Genomic DNA, 7,372 nt, shown 5'->3' with positions numbered 1-7,372 from the left:
ATTAGACCACAATAGGTCCCTGTCCAAGATCCATTTAATGGCTGTATTTTGGGCCCTCCAGGCTTAGCATGAATGTCAGTGGTAACTGTGTCTCTTTGGAACAGCAACCTTGAGGGTCTTCCCCTCCCAGCTTGATTTTTCTTTTCTTTTTTTTCTAATTTAAGGGGCTATCCCTTCACTCACTTTTTAAAGAGGCCTATTCACGGAATGGGCATTACCCCACTTTAAGTGAGTACATGAAAAGGCCTTAGCCTAAAAGGGCCAGGGTCTCCCATTGCACCCTGGGTCATCTCCAGTCGTTCCGGTGAATATCTGGTCACTGGACCCATATGGCTCTGGAGGAGAAAGTGAGGCTGATGACCTTGCACAACCCTCCCTCGCTCAAGTCAAAGTCAACTGCAAGTCATGTCATCATTTCCCTGATGTCATGATCCTCTTCAAAAACAAAGGACAAACACAACAACGAATTTCCAGGATCACAAGGAATAGAACATGTGTCCCCTGCACCAATTCCACAGGAAATTATTGGAGACACTAACTCACACAAAGGACCGGTTGAGGAACAACATTCATTTGGACAGAATTCACTGAAACACAAAGCCCAGAATGAGTATTCTGGGTGTGACCATAGGTCATACTTCTGCAGCAATCTTTCCCAGCAAATTGAGAAAGACAGCTGGTCAGATGGCAAATGTTGAGGGCATATAAATGAGAATTCTTACCAGCATCATTTGCCTCCAACAGGGGCAACAACTGATAAGAACATGATTCTATTGTCTTCACTTTTTTCTACTCTCATGACCTCAGGCTTTCTGAGTCCATAGGCTTATAGGAAACTGTTGGTTGTGATTCTGTAGTAGACATGGCTTTCACAGAGCACCTGCAGATTTATTTTTCAGGAATCTGCCTCTCTGGTGGCAACCATGAATAATTAGTATTGCTGACAAACTGGTACCTGAAAGGGATGAGCAAGGTGGGGTGGGGATATGAAACAACCAATATTCAACAGAACAAGTCCTGTGTGCTTAACAAGAGACAGGCACAACTCAGCGGTTTTCCTTCACATGGGTCTCATCAAACAGTCTTGGTGGTTTTGATCTGTTTGCAGTTTATAGCCGTGGAGGTTCATTTTCTCCTGAATGCATGTGGCAGGGCTCAACATCAAACTGAAACCCAGAAGTTTCATTTAGCTCAACTGCCCAGGGGCTCCTGAGGTTGTGAGGTTTTGTGGTGTTGTGAGACAGAGATGAGTTAGAATGAGCCAGACAAGACAGATGACTAAAGTCCTTTTTTTAGGCTAGGACTGTGTGTGCTGGGCCTCAGGCCTATGGAAGGCTAAACAGAACCAAGGGAACTTTCATTTGTCTTAGGTCAAATGTGGGGTAGATAAAGTAGGGTCAAAATGTGCACTCTGATTTCTGCCCCTGTAAGTCTACAGCAATCCTATCATTTTAAACCCAAGTATTCTCTCCTTTCTGATTTCTAGAGCTTCAGACAATTAAACAAAACATCAAGCTATAGGTTGGGCTATAAAAGCTCAGTGATTAAACCATTCTGTGTCTGCTCAGATCATCCTTTTTCCATGGAAATGATCAGCTATGCACCATCAAACTGTTATTCAGGGTGTTGCCATGTAGAAGTGATGCTGCTGTCACTCTCCTTGATAAAAATTATAATAGAAAGTAGGTACCAGAAACTGAGCTAGGAATAGACAAGGTAGGTAACCAACTTGGTTGCAATGTATAGGGGTGGGCATGTGCATATAACAAGGAATTTAAATATTATACTTATAAATATTATATTTATAAATCTTTTATAATATTCCTGTAAATATAGTATATGTTAAGTCAATTGCCAGATGGGAACTGAAGGTCCAAAGCCTTAGTGGATGCTCACATGTAAGGGGTGTCATCCTTAAATGTGGGCACCTATGTGACAGTGGAAAGAGTACCCAGCCCAGAGTCAAGAAGACCTGGGTTCAAATTTGGCCTCAGACACTTACTGGCTGTGTGACCCTGGGCAAGTCACAACCATATTTGTCTCAGTTCCTCATCTATAATATGAGCTGGAGAAGGAAGTGTCAAACCATTCCAGTATATATGGCAAGAAAACCTCAAATGGGGTCACAAAAAGTCTGACATGACTGAAAAATTACTGAACAACAACAAATCTTAAATGCAAGGATAATGGTAGTGAAAACAATCTTTTCCTAAGTTGTACACATATTTTGCCCCAACTCTGATAAACTTAGTAAATGTTTGTCAACTGGTGAATCTCATTGGTGATGGCTGTGTGAGACTATTCTGTTGACCACACAGATTTAGGAATGGACTTGATGCCCCTCATGTGACATAATGACATTTAAACCAGGCCCTTAGCTTAACATGTCTCTGCTTATTCATGGTACCACATATTCTCCACTTAGTATTCTTTCAGTTTTCAAAGGTATTTTGATCTTCAAGAATTGTTTATTAAAATGAAGGCACATTTATCAAGAATCCCACCTTAGGCTATTATCAACTAACAGGTTAGGTGAGGGTAAATGATTTTGATTCAATGAACACTGAATAATCACCAAGTGAAAAACATTCTGTGAAGTGCTAGGGATGCAAAAACAAAATCAAAATAGTGCCAAAATTAGTAGTAGTAGTAGTAGTAGTAGTAGTAGTGGTGGTGGTGGTGGTGGTAGTAGTAGTAGTTCAGTTGTGTGGCTATTTGTGACCTTATGAAGCATAACAAACCAGGCCCTTCTGTTCTCCATTATCTCCCTAAGTCTGTCCAAACTCACGACACTACCTATCCATTTCATCTTCCGCCATTCCCTTTTCCTTTTGTCTTCAATCTTTCCCAGCATCAGGGCCTTTTCAAATGAGTCTTACCTTTTAATTATGTGGCCAAAGTATTTAAACTTCTGCTTCAGCATTTGTCCTTCCAATGAGTAGTCTGAATTAATTTCTTTAAGTATTAACTAATTTGATCTCCTTGCTGCCCAAAGGATTCTCGTTAGTCTTCTCCAGTACCACAATTTGAAAGCATAGATTCTGTGGCACTCAGCTTTTCTTATAATCCAACTCTCACAGCCATATATTGCTAGTGGAAAAACCACGGTTTTGACTATACAGACCCTTGTCAGCAAGATAATGTCTCTGTTTTTTAATATATTATCTGGATTTGTCACAGTTTTCCTTTCAAGGACCAAGGGTATTTTAATTTCATTGCTGCGGTTGCCATTTGAACCCAGGAATACAAAATCTGACACTGCTTCCAATTTTTCCCTCTGTTTGCCAGGAAGTGATGAGACTAGATACCAAGATCTCAGCTTTAGTAGTAGGTAGGACAAAAGGGATCCCGTGGAACTCAATTTCTTTTCAAATTGTTTTCATTTCTTCCTTTCAGTCTCTGAAATTTAAAAACATTTCATTCCATGTAGTTGGAGGTTATGAGCATTTTGTATATAAGATCCATTAAAAACACTGCTTTTAAATTTGTTTGAAGTAATGTTATATGAGAGCAGTTGTAACCAATAGTTTTGTCGGTAAAGATACTGAAGCATCCCATATTCCAGTAAAGTTTATTGAATGAATTCTCTAGAATGTTTAGGAATGTGTACTTGTATTTTAGGGATTTTTATGTTAGTTTTTAAGGATAGGAAGCTTCTGGTATATACTGCTATTAATCTGATTTTTTTTTTCTAGGCCCCTGGTAGATGTTAATTTTTTGCTACTTGCAATACTATGAAACACAATTTCCACCACTCCATTGCATCCTCCTCCTCCTCATAGCTAGCATTTATGTAGTGCTTTAAGGTTCGCAAAGTGCTTTATAAATGTCATGTCATTTTAACTTAATATCAAACCCTGGAGGTTGGCTCTATTATTATCTATTAATATCCTCACTTTAAAGATGAAAAAACTGAGGCAAACGGGGTTCATAATCAGTACGTATCTGAGGATAGATTTGAACTCAGGTCTTCCTGACACCTAATGCTCTATCTACTTTGCCACCTAGCTGCATAATTATTTTCAGTATTCGAATTATTTAAAAAAGCCTTCTGTGCTCATTTTGGCAGCACATATACTAAATTGGAATGAAAGAGAGAAGATGAGCATGGTTCCTGTGCAAGGATGACATGCAAATTCATGAAACATTCCACGTTCCATATATTCCATTCCATTCTATTTGTATAAAACTTCATGACCCAGTCATTGAATGCTTTTTTATTGACATGGAATTGATTATTTTTAATAATAACATCTACCTCCCAGGGTTACTGTAAAGATCAAATGAAATATTTCAAATACTCTGAAAACCTTAAACTGCGATATTATTATTATTATTATTATTATTTATTGTTGTTCTTACTGTTTTTGTAGTTGTAGTTGCTAATTATTCCCCCAGAGACAAGTCACTTTTGGTCATATTTGACAAACTGATGGTATCTATCCTTTGGTGGTCTTTATACTGTTTCGTGAAGTGAGGTCTATTTGTTTCACAAGTATTTCTGTGTAGGTTTCGCTTTTTGACAATCAAACTCTGAGGATATTTATCTATCAAGTGTTCATCTTTATAGTTACTTTGGAGTTGGCACACTTTGTATCTTATTACCATTGGGCAAGTTTTCATTTGGTTAATGTCTAGATCCATTTTGTTATGCATTTTACTTTAACTAAAGAATACATTATGACTTGTATTCTGATACATTAAGACTAGTTAATTGCTCTAAATTTGTACTTCCTCTAAAAAGCTAAAACTAATTAATTGCTCTAAGTCTGGACTTTCTATCAAGATTTTACTTCAGGATTCCAGTCAGTCTCTTAACACACATATACCCTCAGCTTTCCCTTTGATTACCTTACATTTGATGTGTCTTGTCTGATGTTTATTTTTTAGTATTGCTTTCATATATTGATTCAGTTGACCTCTGTCTAAAAACTAAAAGCCTTCAGTTTTGACTCATCTATGGTACACATTAAGAATTTTATGCTTATCAAGTACAAGTTTAATTTTAATATCGTTGACGAATATTTCCATGACAAAATAGTTGTTTAATGTGCTTTTCAGTGGAACCATATAACTTGATATCATCTATGTACATATGTACATAGGATGTTTTAAAACAACTCCCATACTCACTCCTACTCAGAAGTGATGATGATGGAACTAAGACTAAACAGAATAATAGCGGGCTTAAACTATCTCCCTAGGAGATGCCACATTTTATATCAATTATTTTTGACATTATTGTGTTGGATCCATGTTTTAAATATATAACATCTTTTCATGTGAGCATCAAATACTCATTATACTTGGATCTAGTTTATATATTTGTAGTACATGAGTAAGCCATATGTGTGGAACTCAGTTAAAGACTATGATAATCAATAGACAGCGTAAATGTTACAGTGCTTGCTCTTTATAGCCTCTGGCACTTTGGGAAGAATTGTTCTTTTTGCTTCGTAGCCAAGATAATTATTTTCACGTAAGCATTTACATATTTTGAGCAATATAAGCTGTGGATACTTTTCATAAAATTCTTAAATATATAGGTTCCTTTATTGTGAGGGGTCAGTCAGTGATATTTAGGACTTTTAGTTGTAAATACATGATGCCATCTCTTAAGAAGGATAAAATCAAGACACATCAGAGCTTAAGATGTTTGCTCTCAGTTTATATGCCATTCTGAGGTGTTTGAGCCATAACTCCGGATTTTATCTGGGCCAACTCCTTTCTAGTTTTGAAGAAAAGCTAGTTTCTGTCACCTCCTTTATCACAAATATTCTGCCATTCATTATATCAACCACATTCGAGAAATAGCTTTCTGTTTCATGTTTCATTCAAATTGGCTTTTGATATGTTATACTTCTTTTGACTGTGTAGATGACCAGAAATATTCCACCTCCTTTTTCCTTTGGGTTTCCCTCTTGCTTCTAATTTCTTGGCTTCTCAAACCTTCAAAGTATAGTATTTTTAAGTGGGTGTTAAACTATTTTGTTCTTTATACTGTTTTGCCTTTTTATGGCTTTAATGTTTTTGGTTTTCACTTTTTATTTTAGGTTAGGATACCAGGAATTTCTGATTTACTTTTGTTTTCTGTATTCCATTCCACATGTTTCTTTTTCAGTGCCCTTAATTTTTTCTACAATGTATATTGGGCATATATTGAGATAACCTTCCAATTATTTGGAGATATATTTTTCAGGTCTTTAATAGTTTTTGCCATAATATTTGACATGTCCTTAGGAATAATCCTAGGTAGCTCCATCTTTCTTTCAATGGTTACTTATTGCAGTTTTCTTTTCTATAAAATTAGAGGGTTGCATTTGAGCTTCTCTAGATATCAAAATTATGATTCTATGATCCTAGGACTCCAAATCCAATGTTCCTTCCACTATGCCGTCACAACCCTGGGTGCAGCCTAAGTATCCTACTTCAAGAAGAAGGAAGGAAAAGAAGATAAAACAAGGGAAGGAGAAAAGGAAGGTATTGGAAAAAAGGATGAGATGGTTTTAAGAAGTAAAAAAAAAAGAAAAAGAAGAAAAAAGAGGAAGAAAGAGAAGTAAGAAGAGCAAGGAGGAAGAAAAAGGAGGAGGAAGAAGTAAAAAGACAGATGACAAAAGAAGAGAAGGAGGGAGGGAGGTTGAAAAGGTAGAAGGATAAAGAAGACAGAAGACAGCAGGAGAAAGAGGAGGTGAAGAAAGAGAAATAATAAAAGCCTGAAACCAATGTAGTCATGCAGCAGAGTTTGTGTTGTCTGTTAATTTTTTAACCATTTAGCATTATCCCAGGTAACCCTTGAATTCACATTTTCAAAGCATCTTGTAAGAGAATGCAACCTACCTAACACAGTCCTTGCTTGGATTAGAATGAATAGTATTAATAAACTGCTTCTCCCACATACCTATGCCTATGGCTATTTGAATTGGTTGACCACAATTAGGATTGGTTTTTATGTATTTTTGAGACTAGAGGGAAAAAAACCCAAACTTACAGTGGTTGTGTAGAAAAGAGGGTCAATGAGTTATCAGAATAGAGTAAAATTAAAACTAGGCGATGTTGACATATAAAAAAAGATGTGCTACCATTGTCTTTGAACTTGTAAAATAAGAGGTCAAATTACATATGAGGAAGTAAGAAACAACTTTGCAAACATTGGTCTCTCTGGCTATTTTGTGTATTCTGAGACCTATGGGTGAGGGTGCCATGGAGGGAGATACCTTTTGAGCTTCTTTTTTTTCTTTTTTGTCAGACTTGTGATTTCAAGAACCTAAGGAATTCCTGGTAGAGAAACTCTCCACCACTGCTGATTAGAAACTCAACTTCAAATGGGCAATATCAGAGTAGGAATTTTTATAAGTGCTTATGGAGTAAAGAA

The 7,372-nt window shown here is 36.7% G+C and overlaps 1 non-coding gene across 1 annotated transcript; it reads left to right on the top strand.

The window, feature by feature from the left end:
• Nucleotides 1-4,053: 4,053 nt before the first annotated feature.
• LOC118845123 lies at nt 4,054-4,159 on the top strand. The gene has a single exon (XR_005010007.1). It is a non-coding gene; the product is annotated as a U6 spliceosomal RNA (small nuclear RNA).
• Nucleotides 4,160-7,372: the final 3,213 nt, after the last annotated feature.

The sequence above is a fragment of the Trichosurus vulpecula genome, chromosome 3, assembly GCF_011100635.1.
Source record: "Trichosurus vulpecula isolate mTriVul1 chromosome 3, mTriVul1.pri, whole genome shotgun sequence".
NCBI classification, from domain to species: Eukaryota; Metazoa; Chordata; class Mammalia; order Diprotodontia; family Phalangeridae; genus Trichosurus; species Trichosurus vulpecula.
This window is presented reverse-complemented; position numbering and strand designations above follow the sequence as displayed.